Source organism: Rhinoderma darwinii, unplaced genomic scaffold (assembly GCF_050947455.1).
Source record: "Rhinoderma darwinii isolate aRhiDar2 unplaced genomic scaffold, aRhiDar2.hap1 Scaffold_3896, whole genome shotgun sequence".
Classification (NCBI taxonomy): Eukaryota; Metazoa; Chordata; class Amphibia; order Anura; family Rhinodermatidae; genus Rhinoderma; species Rhinoderma darwinii.
In genome coordinates, this window is record NW_027463522.1 from 51,744 (window position 1) to 77,944 (window position 26,201).

The 26,201-nt window shown below is 47.6% G+C and overlaps 17 non-coding genes across 17 annotated transcripts; all 17 read right to left on the reverse strand.

The window, feature by feature from the left end:
* Positions 1-907: 907 nt before the first annotated feature.
* On the reverse strand, positions 908-1,094 carry LOC142708390 (U2 spliceosomal RNA). Its single transcript, XR_012868781.1, has one exon. It is a non-coding gene; the product is annotated as a U2 spliceosomal RNA (small nuclear RNA).
* A 1,308-nt stretch (positions 1,095-2,402) lies between these two features.
* Positions 2,403-2,593, reverse strand: LOC142708367 (U2 spliceosomal RNA). Its single transcript, XR_012868760.1, has one exon. It is a non-coding gene; the product is annotated as a U2 spliceosomal RNA (small nuclear RNA).
* A 1,284-nt stretch (positions 2,594-3,877) lies between these two features.
* On the reverse strand, positions 3,878-4,068 carry LOC142708368 (U2 spliceosomal RNA). The gene has a single exon (XR_012868761.1). It is a non-coding gene; the product is annotated as a U2 spliceosomal RNA (small nuclear RNA).
* Positions 4,069-5,360: 1,292 nt separating this feature from the next.
* LOC142708369 (U2 spliceosomal RNA) lies at positions 5,361-5,551 on the reverse strand. The gene has a single exon (XR_012868762.1). It is a non-coding gene; the product is annotated as a U2 spliceosomal RNA (small nuclear RNA).
* Positions 5,552-6,832: 1,281 nt separating this feature from the next.
* Positions 6,833-7,023, reverse strand: LOC142708370 (U2 spliceosomal RNA). Its single transcript, XR_012868763.1, has one exon. It is a non-coding gene; the product is annotated as a U2 spliceosomal RNA (small nuclear RNA).
* Positions 7,024-8,339: 1,316 nt separating this feature from the next.
* Positions 8,340-8,530, reverse strand: LOC142708386 (U2 spliceosomal RNA). The gene has a single exon (XR_012868778.1). It is a non-coding gene; the product is annotated as a U2 spliceosomal RNA (small nuclear RNA).
* A 1,276-nt stretch (positions 8,531-9,806) lies between these two features.
* Positions 9,807-9,997, reverse strand: LOC142708371 (U2 spliceosomal RNA). Its single transcript, XR_012868764.1, has one exon. It is a non-coding gene; the product is annotated as a U2 spliceosomal RNA (small nuclear RNA).
* Positions 9,998-11,305: 1,308 nt separating this feature from the next.
* On the reverse strand, positions 11,306-11,496 carry LOC142708372 (U2 spliceosomal RNA). The gene has a single exon (XR_012868765.1). It is a non-coding gene; the product is annotated as a U2 spliceosomal RNA (small nuclear RNA).
* Positions 11,497-12,792: 1,296 nt separating this feature from the next.
* Positions 12,793-12,983, reverse strand: LOC142708373 (U2 spliceosomal RNA). Its single transcript, XR_012868766.1, has one exon. It is a non-coding gene; the product is annotated as a U2 spliceosomal RNA (small nuclear RNA).
* A 1,276-nt stretch (positions 12,984-14,259) lies between these two features.
* LOC142708374 (U2 spliceosomal RNA) lies at positions 14,260-14,450 on the reverse strand. Its single transcript, XR_012868767.1, has one exon. It is a non-coding gene; the product is annotated as a U2 spliceosomal RNA (small nuclear RNA).
* A 1,312-nt stretch (positions 14,451-15,762) lies between these two features.
* LOC142708377 (U2 spliceosomal RNA) lies at positions 15,763-15,953 on the reverse strand. The gene has a single exon (XR_012868769.1). It is a non-coding gene; the product is annotated as a U2 spliceosomal RNA (small nuclear RNA).
* Positions 15,954-17,241: 1,288 nt separating this feature from the next.
* Positions 17,242-17,432, reverse strand: LOC142708378 (U2 spliceosomal RNA). The gene has a single exon (XR_012868770.1). It is a non-coding gene; the product is annotated as a U2 spliceosomal RNA (small nuclear RNA).
* A 1,292-nt stretch (positions 17,433-18,724) lies between these two features.
* On the reverse strand, positions 18,725-18,915 carry LOC142708389 (U2 spliceosomal RNA). Its single transcript, XR_012868780.1, has one exon. It is a non-coding gene; the product is annotated as a U2 spliceosomal RNA (small nuclear RNA).
* Positions 18,916-20,203: 1,288 nt separating this feature from the next.
* On the reverse strand, positions 20,204-20,394 carry LOC142708379 (U2 spliceosomal RNA). Its single transcript, XR_012868771.1, has one exon. It is a non-coding gene; the product is annotated as a U2 spliceosomal RNA (small nuclear RNA).
* Positions 20,395-21,669: 1,275 nt separating this feature from the next.
* LOC142708380 (U2 spliceosomal RNA) lies at positions 21,670-21,860 on the reverse strand. Its single transcript, XR_012868772.1, has one exon. It is a non-coding gene; the product is annotated as a U2 spliceosomal RNA (small nuclear RNA).
* A 1,304-nt stretch (positions 21,861-23,164) lies between these two features.
* On the reverse strand, positions 23,165-23,355 carry LOC142708381 (U2 spliceosomal RNA). Its single transcript, XR_012868773.1, has one exon. It is a non-coding gene; the product is annotated as a U2 spliceosomal RNA (small nuclear RNA).
* A 1,291-nt stretch (positions 23,356-24,646) lies between these two features.
* Positions 24,647-24,837, reverse strand: LOC142708382 (U2 spliceosomal RNA). The gene has a single exon (XR_012868774.1). It is a non-coding gene; the product is annotated as a U2 spliceosomal RNA (small nuclear RNA).
* Between the last annotated feature and the right edge of the window lie 1,364 nt (positions 24,838-26,201).

Here is a 26,201-nt window from a genome sequence, read left to right on the forward strand (position 1 = left end):
CACTGACCAACACTGCCTGGGCCCAGGCTTTTATCTCTGAGGCCCCATTATGATGTCAGAAAGCTGGCTCTGGAATCCTGAGGGCTCCACTATGACACGTGCAAAGTTCCGTCTGAACTTTATATAAGACGGTGAGGCTCAGTCAGTCACTCAGTGTTGCCTGAGAGGGCAACACTGCAACAGCCGGCCGCCAGGCTGTCTTTTTTTTGCACAGCTAGTTGCCTCCAGGAGGCCACAAGAGGGAGACAAGGGACTGCAAAATGGAAAATAGGCATCCACCAACTTTACAGACAACTTCTCCTTGCTCCTACAACCTCCATCCTTGCACAGTTTGTTATTCTTCTAGGTAACATAGTAACAAATCCAAATTGCTGCTCTCTTTGTAGGCAAGCAAGGCTTTGTTGCAACTGCAATTCTTACTTCTTCTTGAAATGTAGGGACGACAGTACATTCCATCACATCCATCTAGTGTACACAGGTAGGTCCATTGTGGCGGGCAGGCGAGCGGGCGGGCTGCTTTATTGGCTGTTTGCTGTTCCCCTACTCCACTCCACTATTTGACTGTTGTGCTGCATCAATCAATCAATCAATCAATCAATCAATCAATCAGTGGCTGGCTCAGGTGCAGCTCTTTAACTTACCTAAAAGGGAGGGCGGAGAGAAGACAAGGAAGGTGAATGAGGTGTTCCAATGTGAAATGCCGGAAACACAGAAACACAGACGACACACAACAAGAGGTGGCAATCTATTCATTAATTGCATTTAATCAATGAGCTCATTATCACTCATGCATTGTCCAACAGGTGTTGAAATAATGGGATTAAAAGGGGAGATCCCTTCAGAAAGACAGAAACAATAGCAAAGACAAACAACACTTTTGGAATCTGCTTTTAGTCAACACATAAGGAAAGGGTGCACCGGTCCTGGAAATACTGCAATACCAGGTCAATGCGTGGAGTGGACAGAGCAAGCTCTATTTCCATCTCCCTGTTCTAAAAATCCATTTAATATATGGTCCCTAGGGGACGTATCAGATATTAAACTGATAAGAACAGATACTACACTTGATCTTAGCCAAAAGGCCGAGAAGCGATAACCCGAACGGGCCGCGCGTTGCCCGAGCCTGCCCGATACTGCTGTTCAGCCCTTGCAGCGATTCAGCCTACTTCTAGGCAATTCCATGGGGCCCTGCAGGCTCACACACTCACAGCTACACGGGAGGTGAATAAAGGCCGGAGAGGAAGCCAGACAGGATTTGCTTCTTTTGCTTGCACCACAATGCAGTGCTGAAAGAGGAGGAATCTACATAAAAACGCCTTCCTGGCAACGCCCAAATGCCCTGCTGCCATGCAGATAAACACTGGCAGCGGCAGCAAGTGCATGCCCACAGCCACCCCTTGTTCCTTCACACCTTGTATCAGCTGTAATCCAGTCCAGTCCAGTGCTGCCTGCTGAGCAGCACTGACCAACACTGCCTGGGCCCAGGCTTTTATCTCTGAGGCCCCATTATGATGTCAGAAAGCTGGCTCTGGAATCCTGAGGGCTCCACTATGACACGTGCAAAGTTCCGTCTGAACTTTATATAAGACGGTGAGGCTCAGTCAGTCACTCAGTGTTGCCTGAGAGGGCAACACTGCAACAGCCGGCCGCCAGGCTGTCTTTTTTTTGCACAGCAAGTTGCCTCCAGGAGGCCACAAGAGGGAGACAAGGGACTGCAAAATGGAAAATAGGCATCCACCAACTTTACAGACAACTTCTCCTTGCTCCTACAACCTCCATCCTTGCACAGTTTGTTATTCTTCTAGGTAACATAGTAACAAATCCAAATTGCTGCTCTCTTTGTAGGCAAGCAAGGCTTTGTTGCAACTGCAATTCTTACTTCTTCTTGAAATGTAGGGACGACAGTACATTCCATCACATCCATCTAGTGTACACAGGTAGGTCCATTGTGGCGGGCAGGCGAGCGGGCGGGCTGCTTTATTGGCTGTTTGCTGTTCCCCTACTCCACTCCACTATTTGACTGTTGTGCTGCATCAATCAATCAATCAATCAATCAATCAATCAATCAATCAATCAATCAATCAATCAATCAATCAATCAATCAGTGGCTGGCTCAGGTGCAGCTCTTTAACTTACCTAAAAGGGAGGGCGGAGAGAAGACAAGGAAGGTGAATGAGGTGTTCCAATGTGAAATGCCGGAAACACAGAAACACAGACGACACACAACAAGAGGTGGCAATCTATTCATTAATTGCATTTAATCAATGAGCTCATTATCACTCATGCATTGTCCAACAGGTGTTGAAATAATGGGATTAAAAGGGGAGATCCCTTCAGAAAGACAGAAACAATAGCAAAGACAAAAAACACTTTTGGAATCTGCTTTTAGTCAACACATAAGGAAAGGGTGCACCGGTCCTGGAAATACTGCAATACCAGGTCAATGCGTGGAGTGGACAGAGCAAGCTCTATTTCCATCTCCCTGTTCTAAAAATCCATTTAATATATGGTCCCCAGATAGGGGACGTATCAGATATTAAACTGATAAGAACAGATACTACACTTGATCTTAGCCAAAAGGCCGAGAAGCGATAACCCGAACGGGCCGCGCGTTGCCCGAGCCTGCCCGATACTGCTGTTCAGCCCTTGCAGCGATTCAGCCTACTTCTAGGCAATTCCATGGGGCCCTGCAGGCTCACACACTCACAGCTACACGGGAGGTGAATAAAGGCCGGAGAGGAAGCCAGACAGGATTTGCTTCTTTTGCTTGCACCACAATGCAGTGCTGAAAGAGGAGGAATCTACATAAAAACGCCTTCCTGGCAACGCCCAAATGCCCTGCTGCCATGCAGATAAACACTGGCAGCGGCAGCAAGTGCATGCCCACAGCCACCCCTTGTTCCTTCACACCTTGTATCAGCTGTAATCCAGTCCAGTCCAGTGCTGCCTGCTGAGCAGCACTGACCAACACTGCCTGGGCCCAGGCTTTTATCTCTGAGGCCCCATTATGATGTCAGAAAGCTGGCTCTGGAATCCTGAGGGCTCCACTATGACACGTGCAAAGTTCCGTCTGAACTTTATATAAGACGGTGAGGCTCAGTCAGTCACTCAGTGTTGCCTGAGAGGGCAACACTGCAACAGCCGGCCGCCAGGCTGTCTTTTTTTTGCACAGCTAGTTGCCTCCAGGAGGCCACAAGAGGGAGACAAGGGACTGCAAAATGGAAAATAGGCATCCACCAACTTTACAGACAACTTCTCCTTGCTCCTACAACCTCCATCCTTGCACAGTTTGTTATTCTTCTAGGTAACATAGTAACAAATCCAAATTGCTGCTCTCTTTGTAGGCAAGCAAGGCTTTGTTGCAACTGCAATTCTTACTTCTTCTTGAAATGTAGGGACGACAGTACATTCCATCACATCCATCTAGTGTACACAGGTAGGTCCATTGTGGCGGGCAGGCGAGCGGGCGGGCTGCTTTATTGGCTGTTTGCTGTTCCCCTACTCCACTCCACTATTTGACTGTTGTGCTGCATCAATCAATCAATCAATCAATCAATCAATCAATCAATCAATCAATCAGTGGCTGGCTCAGGTGCAGCTCTTTAACTTACCTAAAAGGGAGGGCGGAGAGAAGACAAGGAAGGTGAATGAGGTGTTCCAATGTGAAATGCCGGAAACACAGAAACACAGACGACACACAACAAGAGGTGGCAATCTATTCATTAATTGCATTTAATCAATGAGCTCATTATCACTCATGCATTGTCCAACAGGTGTTGAAATAATGGGATTAAAAGGGGAGATCCCTTCAGAAAGACAGAAACAATAGCAAAGACAAAAAACACTTTTGGAATCTGCTTTTAGTCAACACATAAGGAAAGGGTGCACCGGTCCTGGAAATACTGCAATACCAGGTCAATGCGTGGAGTGGACAGAGCAAGCTCTATTTCCATCTCCCTGTTCTAAAAATCCATTTAATATATGGTCCCCAGATAGGGGACGTATCAGATATTAAACTGATAAGAACAGATACTACACTTGATCTTAGCCAAAAGGCCGAGAAGCGATAACCCGAACGGGCCGCGCGTTGCCCGAGCCTGCCCGATACTGCTGTTCAGCCCTTGCAGCGATTCAGCCTACTTCTAGGCAATTCCATGGGGCCCTGCAGGCTCACACACTCACAGCTACACGGGAGGTGAATAAAGGCCGGAGAGGAAGCCAGACAGGATTTGCTTCTTTTGCTTGCACCACAATGCAGTGCTGAAAGAGGAGGAATCTACATAAAAACGCCTTCCTGGCAACGCCCAAATGCCCTGCTGCCATGCAGATAAACACTGGCAGCGGCAGCAAGTGCATGCCCACAGCCACCCCTTGTTCCTTCACACCTTGTATCAGCTGTAATCCAGTCCAGTCCAGTGCTGCCTGCTGAGCAGCACTGACCAACACTGCCTGGGCCCAGGCTTTTATCTCTGAGGCCCCATTATGATGTCAGAAAGCTGGCTCTGGAATCCTGAGGGCTCCACTATGACACGTGCAAAGTTCCGTCTGAACTTTATATAAGACGGTGAGGCTCAGTCAGTCACTCAGTGTTGCCTGAGAGGGCAACACTGCAACAGCCGGCCGCCAGGCTGTCTTTTTTTTGCACAGCTAGTTGCCTCCAGGAGGCCACAAGAGGGAGACAAGGGACTGCAAAATGGAAAATAGGCATCCACCAACTTTACAGACAACTTCTCCTTGCTCCTACAACCTCCATCCTTGCACAGTTTGTTATTCTTCTAGGTAACATAGTAACAAATCCAAATTGCTGCTCTCTTTGTAGGCAAGCAAGGCTTTGTTGCAACTGCAATTCTTACTTCTTCTTGAAATGTAGGGACGACAGTACATTCCATCACATCCATCTAGTGTACACAGGTAGGTCCATTGTGGCGGGCAGGCGAGCGGGCGGGCTGCTTTATTGGCTGTTTGCTGTTCCCCTACTCCACTCCACTATTTGACTGTTGTGCTGCATCAATCAATCAATCAATCAATCAATCAATCAATCAATCAATCAATCAATCAATCAGTGGCTGGCTCAGGTGCAGCTCTTTAACTTACCTAAAAGGGAGGGCGGAGAGAAGACAAGGAAGGTGAATGAGGTGTTCCAATGTGAAATGCCGGAAACACAGAAACACAGACGACACACAACAAGAGGTGGCAATCTATTCATTAATTGCATTTAATCAATGAGCTCATTATCACTCATGCATTGTCCAACAGGTGTTGAAATAATGGGATTAAAAGGGGAGATCCCTTCAGAAAGACAGAAACAATAGCAAAGACAAAAAACACTTTTGGAATCTGCTTTTAGTCAACACATAAGGAAAGGGTGCACCGGTCCTGGAAATACTGCAATACCAGGTCAATGCGTGGAGTGGACAGAGCAAGCTCTATTTCCATCTCCCTGTTCTAAAAATCCATTTAATATATGGTCCCCAGATAGGGGACGTATCAGATATTAAACTGATAAGAACAGATACTACACTTGATCTTAGCCAAAAGGCCGAGAAGCGATAACCCGAACGGGCCGCGCGTTGCCCGAGCCTGCCCGATACTGCTGTTCAGCCCTTGCAGCGATTCAGCCTACTTCTAGGCAATTCCATGGGGCCCTGCAGGCTCACACACTCACAGCTACACGGGAGGTGAATAAAGGCCGGAGAGGAAGCCAGACAGGATTTGCTTCTTTTGCTTGCACCACAATGCAATGCTGAAAGAGGAGGAATCTACATAAAAACGCCTTCCTGGCAACGCCCAAATGCCCTGCTGCCATGCAGATAAACACTGGCAGCGGCAGCAAGTGCATGCCCACAGCCACCCCTTGTTCCTTCACACCTTGTATCAGCTGTAATCCAGTCCAGTCCAGTGCTGCCTGCTGAGCAGCACTGACCAACACTGCCTGGGCCCAGGCTTTTATCTCTGAGGCCCCATTATGATGTCAGAAAGCTGGCTCTGGAATCCTGAGGGCTCCACTATGACACGTGCAAAGTTCCGTCTGAACTTTATATAAGACGGTGAGGCTCAGTCAGTCACTCAGTGTTGCCTGAGAGGGCAACACTGCAACAGCCGGCCGCCAGGCTGTCTTTTTTTTGCACAGCTAGTTGCCTCCAGGAGGCCACAAGAGGGAGACAAGGGACTGCAAAATGGAAAATAGGCATCCACCAACTTTACAGACAACTTCTCCTTGCTCCTACAACCTCCATCCTTGCACAGTTTGTTATTCTTCTAGGTAACATAGTAACAAATCCAAATTGCTGCTCTCTTTGTAGGCAAGCAAGGCTTTGTTGCAACTGCAATTCTTACTTCTTCTTGAAATGTAGGGACGACAGTACATTCCATCACATCCATCTAGTGTACACAGGTAGGTCCATTGTGGCGGGCAGGCGAGCGGGCGGGCTGCTTTATTGGCTGTTTGCTGTTCCCCTACTCCACTCCACTATTTGACTGTTGTGCTGCATCAATCAATCAATCAATCAATCAATCAATCAATCAATCAATCAAGTGGCTGGCTCAGGTGCAGCTCTTTAACTTACCTAAAAGGGAGGGCGGAGAGAAGACAAGGAAGGTGAATGAGGTGTTCCAATGTGAAATGCCGGAAACACAGAAACACAGACGACACACAACAAGAGGTGGCAATCTATTCATTAATTGCATTTAATCAATGAGCTCATTATCACTCATGCATTGTCCAACAGGTGTTGAAATAATGGGATTAAAAGGGGAGATCCCTTCAGAAAGACAGAAACAATAGCAAAGACAAAAAACACTTTTGGAATCTGCTTTTAGTCAACACATAAGGAAAGGGTGCACCGGTCCTGGAAATACTGCAATACCAGGTCAATGCGTGGAGTGGACAGAGCAAGCTCTATTTCCATCTCCCTGTTCTAAAAATCCATTTAATATATGGTCCCCAGATAGGGGACGTATCAGATATTAAACTGATAAGAACAGATACTACACTTGATCTTAGCCAAAAGGCCGAGAAGCGATAACCCGAACGGGCCGCGCGTTGCCCGAGCCTGCCCGATACTGCTGTTCAGCCCTTGCAGCGATTCAGCCTACTTCTAGGCAATTCCATGGGGCCCTGCAGGCTCACACACTCACAGCTACACGGGAGGTGAATAAAGGCCGGAGAGGAAGCCAGACAGGATTTGCTTCTTTTGCTTGCACCACAATGCAGTGCTGAAAGAGGAGGAATCTACATAAAAACGCCTTCCTGGCAACGCCCAAATGCCCTGCTGCCATGCAGATAAACACTGGCAGCGGCAGCAAGTGCATGCCCACAGCCACCCCTTGTTCCTTCACACCTTGTATCAGCTGTAATCCAGTCCAGTCCAGTGCTGCCTGCTGAGCAGCACTGACCAACACTGCCTGGGCCCAGGCTTTTATCTCTGAGGCCCCATTATGATGTCAGAAAGCTGGCTCTGGAATCCTGAGGGCTCCACTATGACACGTGCAAAGTTCCGTCTGAACTTTATATAAGACGGTGAGGCTCAGTCAGTCACTCAGTGTTGCCTGAGAGGGCAACACTGCAACAGCCGGCCGCCAGGCTGTCTTTTTTTTGCACAGCTAGTTGCCTCCAGGAGGCCACAAGAGGGAGACAAGGGACTGCAAAATGGAAAATAGGCATCCACCAACTTTACAGACAACTTCTCCTTGCTCCTACAACCTCCATCCTTGCACAGTTTGTTATTCTTCTAGGTAACATAGTAACAAATCCAAATTGCTGCTCTCTTTGTAGGCAAGCAAGGCTTTGTTGCAACTGCAATTCTTACTTCTTCTTGAAATGTAGGGACGACAGTACATTCCATCACATCCATCTAGTGTACACAGGTAGGTCCATTGTGGCGGGCAGGCGAGCGGGCGGGCTGCTTTATTGGCTGTTTGCTGTTCCCCTACTCCACTCCACTATTTGACTGTTGTGCTGCATCAATCAATCAATCAATCAATCAATCAATCAATCAATCAATCAATCAATCAATCAATCAATCAATCAATCAATCAATCAGTGGCTGGCTCAGGTGCAGCTCTTTAACTTACCTAAAAGGGAGGGCGGAGAGAAGACAAGGAAGGTGAATGAGGTGTTCCAATGTGAAATGCCGGAAACACAGAAACACAGACGACACACAACAAGAGGTGGCAATCTATTCATTAATTGCATTTAATCAATGAGCTCATTATCACTCATGCATTGTCCAACAGGTGTTGAAATAATGGGATTAAAAGGGGAGATCCCTTCAGAAAGACAGAAACAATAGCAAAGACAAAAAACACTTTTGGAATCTGCTTTTAGTCAACACATAAGGAAAGGGTGCACCGGTCCTGGAAATACTGCAATACCAGGTCAATGCGTGGAGTGGACAGAGCAAGCTCTATTTCCATCTCCCTGTTCTAAAAATCCATTTAATATATGGTCCCCAGATAGGGGACGTATCAGATATTAAACTGATAAGAACAGATACTACACTTGATCTTAGCCAAAAGGGCGAGAAGCGATAACCCGAACGGGCCGCGCGTTGCCCGAGCCTGCCCGATACTGCTGTTCAGCCCTTGCAGCGATTCAGCCTACTTCTAGGCAATTCCATGGGGCCCTGCAGGCTCACACACTCACAGCTACACGGGAGGTGAATAAAGGCCGGAGAGGAAGCCAGACAGGATTTGCTTCTTTTGCTTGCACCACAATGCAGTGCTGAAAGAGGAGGAATCTACATAAAAACGCCTTCCTGGCAACGCCCAAATGCCCTGCTGCCATGCAGATAAACACTGGCAGCGGCAGCAAGTGCATGCCCACAGCCACCCCTTGTTCCTTCACACCTTGTATCAGCTGTAATCCAGTCCAGTCCAGTGCTGCCTGCTGAGCAGCACTGACCAACACTGCCTGGGCCCAGGCTTTTATCTCTGAGGCCCCATTATGATGTCAGAAAGCTGGCTCTGGAATCCTGAGGGCTCCACTATGACACGTGCAAAGTTCCGTCTGAACTTTATATAAGACGGTGAGGCTCAGTCAGTCACTCAGTGTTGCCTGAGAGGGCAACACTGCAACAGCCGGCCGCCAGGCTGTCTTTTTTTTGCACAGCTAGTTGCCTCCAGGAGGCCACAAGAGGGAGACAAGGGACTGCAAAATGGAAAATAGGCATCCACCAACTTTACAGACAACTTCTCCTTGCTCCTACAACCTCCATCCTTGCACAGTTTGTTATTCTTCTAGGTAACATAGTAACAAATCCAAATTGCTGCTCTCTTTGTAGGCAAGCAAGGCTTTGTTGCAACTGCAATTCTTACTTCTTCTTGAAATGTAGGGACGACAGTACATTCCATCACATCCATCTAGTGTACACAGGTAGGTCCATTGTGGCGGGCAGGCGAGCGGGCGGGCTGCTTTATTGGCTGTTTGCTGTTCCCCTACTCCACTCCACTATTTGACTGTTGTGCTGCATCAATCAATCAATCAATCAATCAATCAATCAATCAATCAGTGGCTGGCTCAGGTGCAGCTCTTTAACTTACCTAAAAGGGAGGGCGGAGAGAAGACAAGGAAGGTGAATGAGGTGTTCCAATGTGAAATGCCGGAAACACAGAAACACAGACGACACACAACAAGAGGTGGCAATCTATTCATTAATTGCATTTAATCAATGAGCTCATTATCACTCATGCATTGTCCAACAGGTGTTGAAATAATGGGATTAAAAGGGGAGATCCCTTCAGAAAGACAGAAACAATAGCAAAGACAAAAAACACTTTTGGAATCTGCTTTTAGTCAACACATAAGGAAAGGGTGCACCGGTCCTGGAAATACTGCAATACCAGGTCAATGCGTGGAGTGGACAGAGCAAGCTCTATTTCCATCTCCCTGTTCTAAAAATCCATTTAATATATGGTCCCCAGATAGGGGACGTATCAGATATTAAACTGATAAGAACAGATACTACACTTGATCTTAGCCAAAAGGCCGAGAAGCGATAACCCGAACGGGCCGCGCGTTGCCCGAGCCTGCCCGATACTGCTGTTCAGCCCTTGCAGCGATTCAGCCTACTTCTAGGCAATTCCATGGGGCCCTGCAGGCTCACACACTCACAGCTACACGGGAGGTGAATAAAGGCCGGAGAGGAAGCCAGACAGGATTTGCTTCTTTTGCTTGCACCACAATGCAGTGCTGAAAGAGGAGGAATCTACATAAAAACGCCTTCCTGGCAACGCCCAAATGCCCTGCTGCCATGCAGATAAACACTGGCAGCGGCAGCAAGTGCATGCCCACAGCCACCCCTTGTTCCTTCACACCTTGTATCAGCTGTAATCCAGTCCAGTCCAGTGCTGCCTGCTGAGCAGCACTGACCAACACTGCCTGGGCCCAGGCTTTTATCTCTGAGGCCCCATTATGATGTCAGAAAGCTGGCTCTGGAATCCTGAGGGCTCCACTATGACACGTGCAAAGTTCCGTCTGAACTTTATATAAGACGGTGAGGCTCAGTCAGTCACTCAGTGTTGCCTGAGAGGGCAACACTGCAACAGCCGGCCGCCAGGCTGTCTTTTTTTTGCACAGCTAGTTGCCTCCAGGAGGCCACAAGAGGGAGACAAGGGACTGCAAAATGGAAAATAGGCATCCACCAACTTTACAGACAACTTCTCCTTGCTCCTACAACCTCCATCCTTGCACAGTTTGTTATTCTTCTAGGTAACATAGTAACAAATCCAAATTGCTGCTCTCTTTGTAGGCAAGCAAGGCTTTGTTGCAACTGCAATTCTTACTTCTTCTTGAAATGTAGGGACGACAGTACATTCCATCACATCCATCTAGTGTACACAGGTAGGTCCATTGTGGCGGGCAGGCGAGCGGGCGGGCTGCTTTATTGGCTGTTTGCTGTTCCCCTACTCCACTCCACTATTTGACTGTTGTGCTGCATCAATCAATCAATCAATCAATCAATCAATCAATCAATCAATCAATCAATCAATCAATCAATCAATCAATCAGTGGCTGGCTCAGGTGCAGCTCTTTAACTTACCTAAAAGGGAGGGCGGAGAGAAGACAAGGAAGGTGAATGAGGTGTTCCAATGTGAAATGCCGGAAACACAGAAACACAGACGACACACAACAAGAGGTGGCAATCTATTCATTAATTGCATTTAATCAATGAGCTCATTATCACTCATGCATTGTCCAACAGGTGTTGAAATAATGGGATTAAAAGGGGAGATCCCTTCAGAAAGACAGAAACAATAGCAAAGACAAAAAACACTTTTGGAATCTGCTTTTAGTCAACACATAAGGAAAGGGTGCACCGGTCCTGGAAATACTGCAATACCAGGTCAATGCGTGGAGTGGACAGAGCAAGCTCTATTTCCATCTCCCTGTTCTAAAAATCCATTTAATATATGGTCCCCAGATAGGGGACGTATCAGATATTAAACTGATAAGAACAGATACTACACTTGATCTTAGCCAAAAGGCCGAGAAGCGATAACCCGAACGGGCCGCGCGTTGCCCGAGCCTGCCCGATACTGCTGTTCAGCCCTTGCAGCGATTCAGCCTACTTCTAGGCAATTCCATGGGGCCCTGCAGGCTCACACACTCACAGCTACACGGGAGGTGAATAAAGGCCGGAGAGGAAGCCAGACAGGATTTGCTTCTTTTGCTTGCACCACAATGCAGTGCTGAAAGAGGAGGAATCTACATAAAAACGCCTTCCTGGCAACGCCCAAATGCCCTGCTGCCATGCAGATAAACACTGGCAGCGGCAGCAAGTGCATGCCCACAGCCACCCCTTGTTCCTTCACACCTTGTATCAGCTGTAATCCAGTCCAGTCCAGTGCTGCCTGCTGAGCAGCACTGACCAACACTGCCTGGGCCCAGGCTTTTATCTCTGAGGCCCCATTATGATGTCAGAAAGCTGGCTCTGGAATCCTGAGGGCTCCACTATGACACGTGCAAAGTTCCGTCTGAACTTTATATAAGACGGTGAGGCTCAGTCAGTCACTCAGTGTTGCCTGAGAGGGCAACACTGCAACAGCCGGCCGCCAGGCTGTCTTTTTTTTGCACAGCTAGTTGCCTCCATGAGGCCACAAGAGGGAGACAAGGGACTGCAAAATGGAAAATAGGCATCCACCAACTTTACAGACAACTTCTCCTTGCTCCTACAACCTCCATCCTTGCACAGTTTGTTATTCTTCTAGGTAACATAGTAACAAATCCAAATTGCTGCTCTCTTTGTAGGCAAGCAAGGCTTTGTTGCAACTGCAATTCTTACTTCTTCTTGAAATGTAGGGACGACAGTACATTCCATCACATCCATCTAGTGTACACAGGTAGGTCCATTGTGGCGGGCAGGCGAGCGGGCGGGCTGCTTTATTGGCTGTTTGCTGTTCCCCTACTCCACTCCACTATTTGACTGTTGTGCTGCATCAATCAATCAATCAATCAATCAATCAATCAATCAATCAATCAATCAATCAATCAATCAGTGGCTGGCTCAGGTGCAGCTCTTTAACTTACCTAAAAGGGAGGGCGGAGAGAAGACAAGGAAGGTGAATGAGGTGTTCCAATGTGAAATGCCGGAAACACAGAAACACAGACGACACACAACAAGAGGTGGCAATCTATTCATTAATTGCATTTAATCAATGAGCTCATTATCACTCATGCATTGTCCAACAGGTGTTGAAATAATGGGATTAAAAGGGGAGATCCCTTCAGAAAGACAGAAACAATAGCAAAGACAAAAAACACTTTTGGAATCTGCTTTTAGTCAACACATAAGGAAAGGGTGCACCGGTCCTGGAAATACTGCAATACCAGGTCAATGCGTGGAGTGGACAGAGCAAGCTCTATTTCCATCTCCCTGTTCTAAAAATCCATTTAATATATGGTCCCCAGATAGGGGACGTATCAGATATTAAACTGATAAGAACAGATACTACACTTGATCTTAGCCAAAAGGCCGAGAAGCGATAACCCGAACGGGCCGCGCGTTGCCCGAGCCTGCCCGATACTGCTGTTCAGCCCTTGCAGCGATTCAGCCTACTTCTAGGCAATTCCATGGGGCCCTGCAGGCTCACACACTCACAGCTACACGGGAGGTGAATAAAGGCCGGAGAGGAAGCCAGACAGGATTTGCTTCTTTTGCTTGCACCACAATGCAGTGCTGAAAGAGGAGGAATCTACATAAAAACGCCTTCCTGGCAACACCCAAATGCCCTGCTGCCATGCAGATAAACACTGGCAGCGGCAGCAAGTGCATGCCCACAGCCACCCCTTGTTCCTTCACTCCTTGTATCAGCTGTAATCCAGTCCAGTCCAGTGCTGCCTGCTGAGCAGCACTGACCAACACTGCCTGGGCCCAGGCTTTTATCTCTGAGGCCCCATTATGATGTCAGAAAGCTGGCTCTGGAATCCTGAGGGCTCCACTATGACACGTGCAAAGTTCCGTCTGAACTTTATATAAGACGGTGAGGCTCAGTCAGTCACTCAGTGTTGCCTGAGAGGGCAACACTGCAACAGCCGGCCGCCAGGCTGTCTTTTTTTTGCACAGCTAGTTGCCTCCAGGAGGCCACAAGAGGGAGACAAGGGACTGCAAAATGGAAAATAGGCATCCACCAACTTTACAGACAACTTCTCCTTGCTCCTACAACCTCCATCCTTGCACAGTTTGTTATTCTTCTAGGTAACATAGTAACAAATCCAAATTGCTGCTCTCTTTGTAGGCAAGCAAGGCTTTGTTGCAACTGCAATTCTTACTTCTTCTTGAAATGTAGGGACGACAGTACATTCCATCACATCCATCTAGTGTACACAGGTAGGTCCATTGTGGCGGTTAGGCGAGCGGGCGGGCTGCTTTATTGGCTGTTTGCTGTTCCCCTACTCCACTCCACTATTTGACTGTTGTGCTGCATCAATCAATCAATCAATCAATCAATCAATCAATCAATCAGTGGCTGGCTCAGGTGCAGCTCTTTAACTTACCTAAAAGGGAGGGCGGAGAGAAGACAAGGAAGGTGAATGAGGTGTTCCAATGTGAAATGCCGGAAACACAGAAACACAGACGACACACAACAAGAGGTGGCAATCTATTCATTAATTGCATTTAATCAATGAGCTCATTATCACTCATGCATTGTCCAACAGGTGTTGAAATAATGGGATTAAAAGGGGAGATCCCTTCAGAAAGACAGAAACAATAGCAAAGACAAAAAACACTTTTGGAATCTGCTTTTAGTCAACACATAAGGAAAGGGTGCACCGGTCCTGGAAATACTGCAATACCAGGTCAATGCGTGGAGTGGACAGAGCAAGCTCTATTTCCATCTCCCTGTTCTAAAAATCCATTTAATATATGGTCCCCAGATAGGGGACGTATCAGATATTAAACTGATAAGAACAGATACTACACTTGATCTTAGCCAAAAGGCCGAGAAGCGATAACCCGAACGGGCCGCGCGTTGCCCGAGCCTGCCCGATACTGCTGTTCAGCCCTTGCAGCGATTCAGCCTACTTCTAGGCAATTCCATGGGGCCCTGCAGGCTCACACACTCACAGCTACACGGGAGGTGAATAAAGGCCGGAGAGGAAGCCAGACAGGATTTGCTTCTTTTGCTTGCACCACAATGCAGTGCTGAAAGAGGAGGAATCTACATAAAAACGCCTTCCTGGCAACGCCCAAATGCCCTGCTGCCATGCAGATAAACACTGGCAGCGGCAGCAAGTGCATGCCCACAGCCACCCCTTGTTCCTTCACACCTTGTATCAGCTGTAATCCAGTCCAGTCCAGTGCTGCCTGCTGAGCAGCACTGACCAACACTGCCTGGGCCCAGGCTTTTATCTCTGAGGCCCCATTATGATGTCAGAAAGCTGGCTCTGGAATCCTGAGGGCTCCACTATGACACGTGCAAAGTTCCGTCTGAACTTTATATAAGACGGTGAGGCTCAGTCAGTCACTCAGTGTTGCCTGAGAGGGCAACACTGCAACAGCCGGCCGCCAGGCTGTCTTTTTTTTGCACAGCTAGTTGCCTCCAGGAGGCCACAAGAGGGAGACAAGGGACTGCAAAATGGAAAATAGGCATCCACCAACTTTACAGACAACTTCTCCTTGCTCCTACAACCTCCATCCTTGCACAGTTTGTTATTCTTCTAGGTAACATAGTAACAAATCCAAATTGCTGCTCTCTTTGTAGGCAAGCAAGGCTTTGTTGCAACTGCAATTCTTACTTCTTCTTGAAATGTAGGGACGACAGTACATTCCATCACATCCATCTAGTGTACACAGGTAGGTCCATTGTGGCGGGCAGGCGAGCGGGCGGGCTGCTTTATTGGCTGTTTGCTGTTCCCCTACTCCACTCCACTATTTGACTGTTGTGCTGCATCAATCAATCAATCAATCAATCAATCAATCAATCAATCAATCAATCAATCAATCAATCAATCAATCAATCAATCAGTGGCTGGCTCAGGTGCAGCTCTTTAACTTACCTAAAAGGGAGGGCGGAGAGAAGACAAGGAAGGTGAATGAGGTGTTCCAATGTGAAATGCCGGAAACACAGAAACACAGACGACACACAACAAGAGGTGGCAATCTATTCATTAATTGCATTTAATCAATGAGCTCATTATCACTCATGCATTGTCCAACAGGTGTTGAAATAATGGGATTAAAAGGGGAGATCCCTTCAGAAAGACAGAAACAATAGCAAAGACAAAAAACACTTTTGGAATCTGCTTTTAGTCAACACATAAGGAAAGGGTGCACCGGTCCTGGAAATACTGCAATACCAGGTCAATGCGTGGAGTGGACAGAGCAAGCTCTATTTCCATCTCCCTGTTCTAAAAATCCATTTAATATATGGTCCCCAGATAGGGGACGTATCAGATATTAAACTGATAAGAACAGATACTACACTTGATCTTAGCCAAAAGGCCGAGAAGCGATAACCCGAACGGGCCGCGCGTTGCCCGAGCCTGCCCGATACTGCTGTTCAGCCCTTGCAGCGATTCAGCCTACTTCTAGGCAATTCCATGGGGCCCTGCAGGCTCACACACTCACAGCTACACGGGAGGTGAATAAAGGCCGGAGAGGAAGCCAGACAGGATTTGCTTCTTTTGCTTGCACCACAATGCAGTGCTGAAAGAGGAGGAATCTACATAAAAACGCCTTCCTGGCAACGCCCAAATGCCCTGCTGCCATGCAGATAAACACTGGCAGCGGCAGCAAGTGCATGCCCACAGCCACCCCTTGTTCCTTCACACCTTGTATCAGCTGTAATCCAGTCCAGTCCAGTGCTGCCTGCTGAGCAGCACTGACCAACACTGCCTGGGCCCAGGCTTTTATCTCTGAGGCCCCATTATGATGTCAGAAAGCTGGCTCTGGAATCCTGAGGGCTCCACTATGACACGTGCAAAGTTCCGTCTGAACTTTATATAAGACGGTGAGGCTCAGTCAGTCACTCAGTGTTGCCTGAGAGGGCAACACTGCAACAGCCGGCCGCCAGGCTGTCTTTTTTTTGCACAGCTAGTTGCCTCCAGGAGGCCACAAGAGGGAGACAAGGGACTGCAAAATGGAAAATAGGCATCCACCAACTTTACAGACAACTTCTCCTTGCTCCTACAACCTCCATCCTTGCACAGTTTGTTATTCTTCTAGGTAACATAGTAACAAATCCAAATTGCTGCTCTCTTTGTAGGCAAGCAAGGCTTTGTTGCAACTGCAATTCTTACTTCTTCTTGAAATGTAGGGACGACAGTACATTCCATCACATCCATCTAGTGTACACAGGTAGGTCCATTGTGGCGGGCAGGCGAGCGGGCGGGCTGCTTTATTGGCTGTTTGCTGTTCCCCTACTCCACTCCACTATTTGACTGTTGTGCTGCATCAATCAATCAATCAATCAATCAATCAATCAATCAATCAATCAATCAATCAGTGGCTGGCTCAGGTGCAGCTCTTTAACTTACCTAAAAGGGAGGGCGGAGAGAAGACAAGGAAGGTGAATGAGGTGTTCCAATGTGAAATGCCGGAAACACAGAAACACAGACGACACACAACAAGAGGTGGCAATCTATTCATTAATTGCATTTAATCAATGAGCTCATTATCACTCATGCATTGTCCAACAGGTGTTGAAATAATGGGATTAAAAGGGGAGATCCCTTCAGAAAGACAGAAACAATAGCAAAGACAAAAAACACTTTTGGAATCTGCTTTTAGTCAACACATAAGGAAAGGGTGCACCGGTCCTGGAAATACTGCAATACCAGGTCAATGCGTGGAGTGGACAGAGCAAGCTCTATTTCCATCTCCCTGTTCTAAAAATCCATTTAATATATGGTCCCCAGATAGGGGACGTATCAGATATTAAACTGATAAGAACAGATACTACACTTGATCTTAGCCAAAAGGCCGAGAAGCGATAACCCGAACGGGCCGCGCGTTGCCCGAGCCTGCCCGATACTGCTGTTCAGCCCTTGCAGCGATTCAGCCTACTTCTAGGCAATTCCATGGGGCCCTGCAGGCTCACACACTCACAGCTACACGGGAGGTGAATAAAGGCCGGAGAGGAAGCCAGACAGGATTTGCTTCTTTTGCTTGCACCACAATGCAGTGCTGAAAGAGGAGGAATCTACATAAAAACGCCTTCCTGGCAACGCCCAAATGCCCTGCTGCCATGCAGATAAACACTGGCAGCGGCAGCAAGTGCATGCCCACAGCCACCCCTTGTTCCTTCACACCTTGTATCAGCTGTAATCCAGTCCAGTCCAGTGCTGCCTGCTGAGCAGCACTGACCAACACTGCCTGGGCCCAGGCTTTTATCTCTGAGGCCCCATTATGATGTCAGAAAGCTGGCTCTGGAATCCTGAGGGCTCCACTATGACACGTGCAAAGTTCCGTCTGAACTTTATATAAGACGGTGAGGCTCAGTCAGTCACTCAGTGTTGCCTGAGAGGGCAACACTGCAACAGCCGGCCGCCAGGCTGTCTTTTTTTTGCACAGCTAGTTGCCTCCAGGAGGCCACAAGAGGGAGACAAGGGACTGCAAAATGGAAAATAGGCATCCACCAACTTTACAGACAACTTCTCCTTGCTCCTACAACCTCCATCCTTGCACAGTTTGTTATTCTTCTAGGTAACATAGTAACAAATCCAAATTGCTGCTCTCTTTGTAGGCAAGCAAGGCTTTGTTGCAACTGCAATTCTTACTTCTTCTTGAAATGTAGGGACGACAGTACATTCCATCACATCCATCTAGTGTACACAGGTAGGTCCATTGTGGCGGGCAGGCGAGCGGGCGGGCTGCTTTATTGGCTGTTTGCTGTTCCCCTACTCCACTCCACTATTTGACTGTTGTGCTGCATCAATCAATCAATCAATCAATCAATCAATCAATCAATCAATCAATCAATCAATCAGTGGCTGGCTCAGGTGCAGCTCTTTAACTTACCTAAAAGGGAGGGCGGAGAGAAGACAAGGAAGGTGAATGAGGTGTTCCAATGTGAAATGCCGGAAACACAGAAACACAGACGACACACAACAAGAGGTGGCAATCTATTCATTAATTGCATTTAATCAATGAGCTCATTATCACTCATGCATTGTCCAACAGGTGTTGAAATAATGGGATTAAAAGGGGAGATCCCTTCAGAAAGACAGAAACAATAGCAAAGACAAAAAACACTTTTGGAATCTGCTTTTAGTCAACACATAAGGAAAGGGTGCACCGGTCCTGGAAATACTGCAATACCAGGTCAATGCGTGGAGTGGACAGAGCAAGCTCTATTTCCATCTCCCTGTTCTAAAAATCCATTTAATATATGGTCCCCAGATAGGGGACGTATCAGATATTAAACTGATAAGAACAGATACTACACTTGATCTTAGGCAAAAGGCCGAGAAGCGATAACCCGAACGGGCCGCGCGTTGCCCGAGCCTGCCCGATACTGCTGTTCAGCCCTTGCATCGATTCAGCCTACTTCTAGGCAATTCCATGGGGCCCTGCAGGCTCACACACTCACAGCTACACGGGAGGTGAATAAAGGCCGGAGAGGAAGCCAGACAGGATTTGCTTCTTTTGCTTGCACCACAATGCAGTGCTGAAAGAGGAGGAATCTACATAAAAACGCCTTCCTGGCAACGCCCAAATGCCCTGCTGCCATGCAGATAAACACTGGCAGCGGCAGCAAGTGCATGCCCACAGCCACCCCTTGTTCCTTCACACCTTGTATCAGCTGTAATCCAGTCCAGTCCAGTGCTGCCTGCTGAGCAGCACTGACCAACACTGCCTGGGCCCAGGCTTTTATCTCTGAGGCCCCATTATGATGTCAGAAAGCTGGCTCTGGAATCCTGAGGGCTCCACTATGACACGTGCAAAGTTCCGTCTGAACTTTATATAAGACGGTGAGGCTCAGTCAGTCACTCAGTGTTGCCTGAGAGGGCAACACTGCAACAGCCGGCCGCCAGGCTGTCTTTTTTTTGCACAGCTAGTTGCCTCCAGGAGGCCACAAGAGGGAGACAAGGGACTGCAAAATGGAAAATAGGCATCCACCAACTTTACAGACAACTTCTCCTTGCTCCTACAACCTCCATCCTTGCACAGTTTGTTATTCTTCTAGGTAACATAGTAACAAATCCAAATTGCTGCTCTCTTTGTAGGCAAGCAAGGCTTTGTTGCAACTGCAATTCTTACTTCTTCTTGAAATGTAGGGACGACAGTACATTCCATCACATCCATCTAGTGTACACAGGTAGGTCCATTGTGGCGGGTAGGCGAGCGGGCGGGCTGCTTTATTGGCTGTTTGCTGTTCCCCTACTCCACTCCACTATTTGACTGTTGTGCTGCATCAATCAATCAATCAATCAATCAATCAATCAATCAATCAATCAATCAATCAGTGGCTGGCTCAGGTGCAGCTCTTTAACTTACCTAAAAGGGAGGGCGGAGAGAAGACAAGGAAGGTGAATGAGGTGTTCCAATGTGAAATGCCGGAAACACAGAAACACAGACGACACACAACAAGAGGTGGCAATCTATTCATTAATTGCATTTAATCAATGAGCTCATTATCACTCATGCATTGTCCAACAGGTGTTGAAATAATGGGATTAAAAGGGGAGATCCCTTCAGAAAGACAGAAACAATAGCAAAGACAAAAAACACTTTTGGAATCTGCTTTTAGTCAACACATAAGGAAAGGGTGCACCGGTCCTGGAAATACTGCAATACCAGGTCAATGCGTGGAGTGGACAGAGCAAGCTCTATTTCCATCTCCCTGTTCTAAAAATCCATTTAATATATGGTCCCCAGATAGGGGACGTATCAGATATTAAACTGATAAGAACAGATACTACACTTGATCTTAGCCAAAAGGCCGAGAAGCGATAACCCGAACGGGCCGCGCGTTGCCCGAGCCTGCCCGATACTGCTGTTCAGCCCTTGCAGCGATTCAGCCTACTTCTAGGCAATTCCATGGGGCCCTGCAGGCTCACACACTCACAGCTACACGGGAGGTGAATAAAGGCCGGAGAGGAAGCCAGACAGGATTTGCTTCTTTTGCTTGCACCACAATGCAGTGCTGAAAGAGGAGGAATCTACATAAAAACGCCTTCCTGGCAACGCCCAAATGCCCTGCTGCCATGCAGATAAACACTGGCAGCGGCAGCAAGTGCATGCCCACAGCCACCCCTTGTTCCTTCACACCTTGTATCAGCTGTAATCCAGTCCAGTCCAGTGCTGCCTGCTGAGCAGCACTGACCAACACTGCCTGGGCCCAGGCTTTTATCTCTGAGGCCCCATTATGATGTCAGAAAGCTGGCTCTGGAATCCTGAGGGCTCCACTATGACACGTGCAAAGTTCCGTCTGAACTTTATATAAGACGGTGAGGCTCAGTCAGTCACTCAGTGTTGCCTGAGAGGGCAACACTGCAACAGCCGGCCGCCAGGCTGTCTTTTTTTTGCACAGCTAGTTGCCGACAAGGGACTGCAAAATGGAAAATAGGCATCCACCAACTTTACAGACAACTTCTCCTTGCTCCTACAACCTCCATCCTTGCACAGTTTGTTATTCTTCTAGGTAACATAGTAACAAATCCAAATTGCTGCTCTCTTTGTAGGCAAGCAAGGCTTTGTTGCAACTGCAATTCTTACTTCTTCTTGAAATGTAGGGACGACAGTACATTCCATCACATCCATCTAGTGTACACAGGTAGGTCCATTGTGGCGGGCAGGCGAGCGGGCGGGCTGCTTTATTGGCTGTTTGCTGTTCCCCTACTCCACTCCACTATTTGACTGTTGTGCTGCATCAATCAATCAATAAATCAATCAATCAATCAATCAATCAATCAATCAATCAATCAATCAGTGGCTGGCTCAGGTGCAGCTCTTTAACTTACCTAAAAGGGAGGGCGGAGAGAAGACAAGGAAGGTGAATGAGGTGTTCCAATGTGAAATGCCGGAAACACAGAAACACAGACGACACACAACAAGAGGTGGCAATCTATTCATTAATTGCATTTAATCAATGAGCTCATTATCACTCATGCATTGTCCAACAGGTGTTGAAATAATGGGATTAAAAGGGGAGATCCCTTCAGAAAGACAGAAACAATAGCAAAGACAAAAAACACTTTTGGAATCTGCTTTTAGTCAACACATAAGGAAAGGGTGCACCGGTCCTGGAAATACTGCAATACCAGGTCAATGCGTGGAGTGGACAGAGCAAGCTCTATTTCCATCTCCCTGTTCTAAAAATCCATTTAATATATGGTCCCCAGATAGGGGACGTATCAGATATTAAACTGATAAGAACAGATACTACACTTGATCTTAGCCAAAAGGCCGAGAAGCGATAACCCGAACGGGCCGCGCGTTGCCCGAGCCTGCCCGATACTGCTGTTCAGCCCTTGCAGCGATTCAGCCTACTTCTAGGCAATTCCATGGGGCCCTGCAGGCTCACACACTCACAGCTACACGGGAGGTGAATAAAGGCCGGAGAGGAAGCCAGACAGGATTTGCTTCTTTTGCTTGCACCACAATGCAGTGCTGAAAGAGGAGGAATCTACATAAAAACGCCTTCCTGGCAACGCCCAAATGCCCTGCTGCCATGCAGATAAACACTGGCAGCGGCAGCAAGTGCATGCCCACAGCCACCCCTTGTTCCTTCACACCTTGTATCAGCTGTAATCCAGTCCAGTCCAGTGCTGCCTGCTGAGCAGCACTGACCAACACTGCCTGGGCCCAGGCTTTTATCTCTGAGGCCCCATTATGATGTCAGAAAGCTGGCTCTGGAATCCTGAGGGCTCCACTATGACACGTGCAAAGTTCCGTCTGAACTTTATATAAGACGGTGAGGCTCAGTCAGTCACTCAGTGTTGCCTGAGAGGGCAACACTGCAACAGCCGGCCGCCAGGCTGTCTTTTTTTTGCACAGCTAGTTGCCTCCAGGAGGCCACAAGAGGGAGACAAGGGACTGCAAAATGGAAAATAGGCATCCACCAACTTTACAGACAACTTCTCCTTGCTCCTACAACCTCCATCCTTGCACAGTTTGTTATTCTTCTAGGTAACATAGTAACAAATCCAAATTGCTGCTCTCTTTGTAGGCAAGCAAGGCTTTGTTGCAACTGCAATTCTTACTTCTTCTTGAAATGTAGGGACGACAGTACATTCCATCACATCCATCTAGTGTACACAGGTAGGTCCATTGTGGCGGGCAGGCGAGCGGGCGGGCTGCTTTATTGGCTGTTTGCTGTTCCCCTACTCCACTCCACTATTTGACTGTTGTGCTGCATCAATCAATCAATCAATCAATCAATCAATCAATCAATCAATCAATCAATCAATCAATCAATCAATCAGTGGCTGGCTCAGGTGCAGCTCTTTAACTTACCTAAAAGGGAGGGCGGAGAGAAGACAAGGAAGGTGAATGAGGTGTTCCAATGTGAAATGCCGGAAACACAGAAACACAGACGACACACAACAAGAGGTGGCAATCTATTCATTAATTGCATTTAATCAATGAGCTCATTATCACTCATGCATTGTCCAACAGGTGTTGAAATAATGGGATTAAAAGGGGAGATCCCTTCAGAAAGACAGAAACAATAGCAAAGACAAAAAACACTTTTGGAATCTGCTTTTAGTCAACACATAAGGAAAGGGTGCACCGGTCCTGGAAATACTGCAATACCAGGTCAATGCGTGGAGTGGACAGAGCAAGCTCTATTTCCATCTCCCTGTTCTAAAAATCCATTTAATATATGGTCCCCAGATAGGGGACGTATCAGATATTAAACTGATAAGAACAGATACTACACTTGATCTTAGCCAAAAGGCCGAGAAGCGATAACCCGAACGGGCCGCGCGTTGCCCGAGCCTGCCCGATACTGCTGTTCAGCCCTTGCAGCGATTCAGCCTACTTCTAGGCAATTCCATGGGGCCCTGCAGGCTCACACACTCACAGCTACACGGGAGGTGAATAAAGGCCGGAGAGGAAGCCAGACAGGATTTGCTTCTTTTGCTTGCACCACAATGCAGTGCTGAAAGAGGAGGAATCTACATAAAAACGCCTTCCTGGCAACGCCCAAATGCCCTGCTGCCATGCAGATAAACACTGGCAGCGGCAGCAAGTGCATGCCCACAGCCACCCCTTGTTCCTTCACACCTTGTATCAGCTGTAATCCAGTCCAGTCCAGTGCTGCCTGCTGAGCAGCACTGACCAACACTGCCTGGGCCCAGGCTTTTATCTCTGAGGCCCCATTATGATGTCAGAAAGCTGGCTCTGGAATCCTGAGGGCTCCACTATGACACGTGCAAAGTTCCGTCTGAACTTTATATAAGACGGTGAGGCTCAGTCAGTCACTCAGTGTTGCCTGAGAGGGCAACACTGCAACAGCCGGCCGCCAGGCTGTCTTTTTTTTGCACAGCTAGTTGCCTCCAGGAGGCCACAAGAGGGAGACAAGGGACTGCAAAATGGAAAATAGGCATCCACCAACTTTACAGACAACTTCTCCTTGCTCCTACAACCTCCATCCTTGCACAGTTTGTTATTCTTCTAGGTAACATAGTAACAAATCCAAATTGCTGCTCTCTTTGTAGGCAAGCAAGGCTTTGTTGCAACTGCAATTCTTACTTCTTCTTGAAATGTAGGGACGACAGTACATTCCATCACATCCATCTAGTGTACACAGGTAGGTCCATTGTGGCGGGCAGGCGAGCGGGCGGGCTGCTTTATTGGCTGTTTGCTGTTCCCCTACTCCACTCCACTATTTGACTGTTGTGCTGCATCAATCAATAATCAATCAATCAATCAATCAATCAATCAATCAATCAATCAATCAGTGGCTGGCTCAGGTGCAGCTCTTTAACTTACCTAAAAGGGAGGGCGGAGAGAAGACAAGGAAGGTGAATGAGGTGTTCCAATGTGAAATGCCGGAAACACAGAAACACAGACGACACACAACAAGAGGTGGCAATCTATTCATTAATTGCATTTAATCAATGAGCTCATTATCACTCATGCATTGTCCAACAGGTGTTGAAATAATGGGATTAAAAGGGGAGATCCCTTCAGAAAGACAGAAACAATAGCAAAGACAAAAAACACTTTTGGAATCTGCTTTTAGTCAACACATAAGGAAAGGGTGCACCGGTCCTGGAAATACTGCAATACCAGGTCAATGCGTGGAGTGGACAGAGCAAGCTCTATTTCCATCTCCCTGTTCTAAAAATCCATTTAATATATGGTCCCCAGATAGGGGACGTATCAGATATTAAACTGATAAGAACAGATACTACACTTGATCTTAGCCAAAAGGCCGAGAAGCGATAACCCGAACGGGCCGCGCGTTGCCCGAGCCTGCCCGATACTGCTGTTCAGCCCTTGCAGCGATTCAGCCTACTTCTAGGCAATTCCATGGGGCCCTGCAGGCTCACACACTCACAGCTACACGGGAGGTGAATAAAGGCCGGAGAGGAAGCCAGACAGGATTTGCTTCTTTTGCTTGCACCACAATGCAGTGCTGAAAGAGGAGGAATCTACATAAAAACGCCTTCCTGGCAACGCCCAAATGCCCTGCTGCCATGCAGATAAACACTGGCAGCGGCAGCAAGTGCATGCCCACAGCCACCCCTTGTTCCTTCACACCTTGTATCAGCTGTAATCCAGTCCAGTCCAGTGCTGCCTGCTGAGCAGCACTGACCAACACTGCCTGGGCCCAGGCTTTTATCTCTGAGGCCCCATTATGATGTCAGAAAGCTGGCTCTGGAATCCTGAGGGCTCCACTATGACACGTGCAAAGTTCCGTCTGAACTTTATATAAGACGGTGAGGCTCAGTCAGTCACTCAGTGTTGCCTGAGAGGGCAACACTGCAACAGCCGGCCGCCAGGCTGTCTTTTTTTTGCACAGCTAGTTGCCTCCAGGAGGCCACAAGAGGGAGACAAGGGACTGCAAAATGGAAAATAGGCATCCACCAACTTTACAGACAACTTCTCCTTGCTCCTACAACCTCCATCCTTGCACAGTTTGTTATTCTTCTAGGTAACATAGTAACAAATCCAAATTGCTGCTCTCTTTGTAGGCAAGCAAGGCTTTGTTGCAACTGCAATTCTTACTTCTTCTTGAAATGTAGGGACGACAGTACATTCCATCACATCCATCTAGTGTACACAGGTAGGTCCATTGTGGCGGGCAGGCGAGCGGGCGGGCTGCTTTATTGGCTGTTTGCTGTTCCCCTACTCCACTCCACTATTTGACTGTTGTGCTGCATCAATCAATCAATCAATCAATCAATCAATCAATCAATCAATCAATCAATCAATCAATCAATCAATCAATCAGTGGCTGGCTCAGGTGCAGCTCTTTAACTTACCTAAAAGGGAGGGCGGAGAGAAGACAAGGAAGGTGAATGAGGTGTTCCAATGTGAAATGCCGGAAACACAGAAACACAGACGACACACAACAAGAGGTGGCAATCTATTCATTAATTGCATTTAATCAATGAGCTCATTATCACTCATGCATTGTCCAACAGGTGTTGAAATAATGGGATTAAAAGGGGAGATCCCTTCAGAAAGACAGAAACAATAGCAAAGACAAAAAACACTTTTGGAATCTGCTTTTAGTCAACACATAAGGAAAGGGTGCACCGGTCCTGGAAATACTGCAATACCAGGTCAATGCGTGGAGTGGAC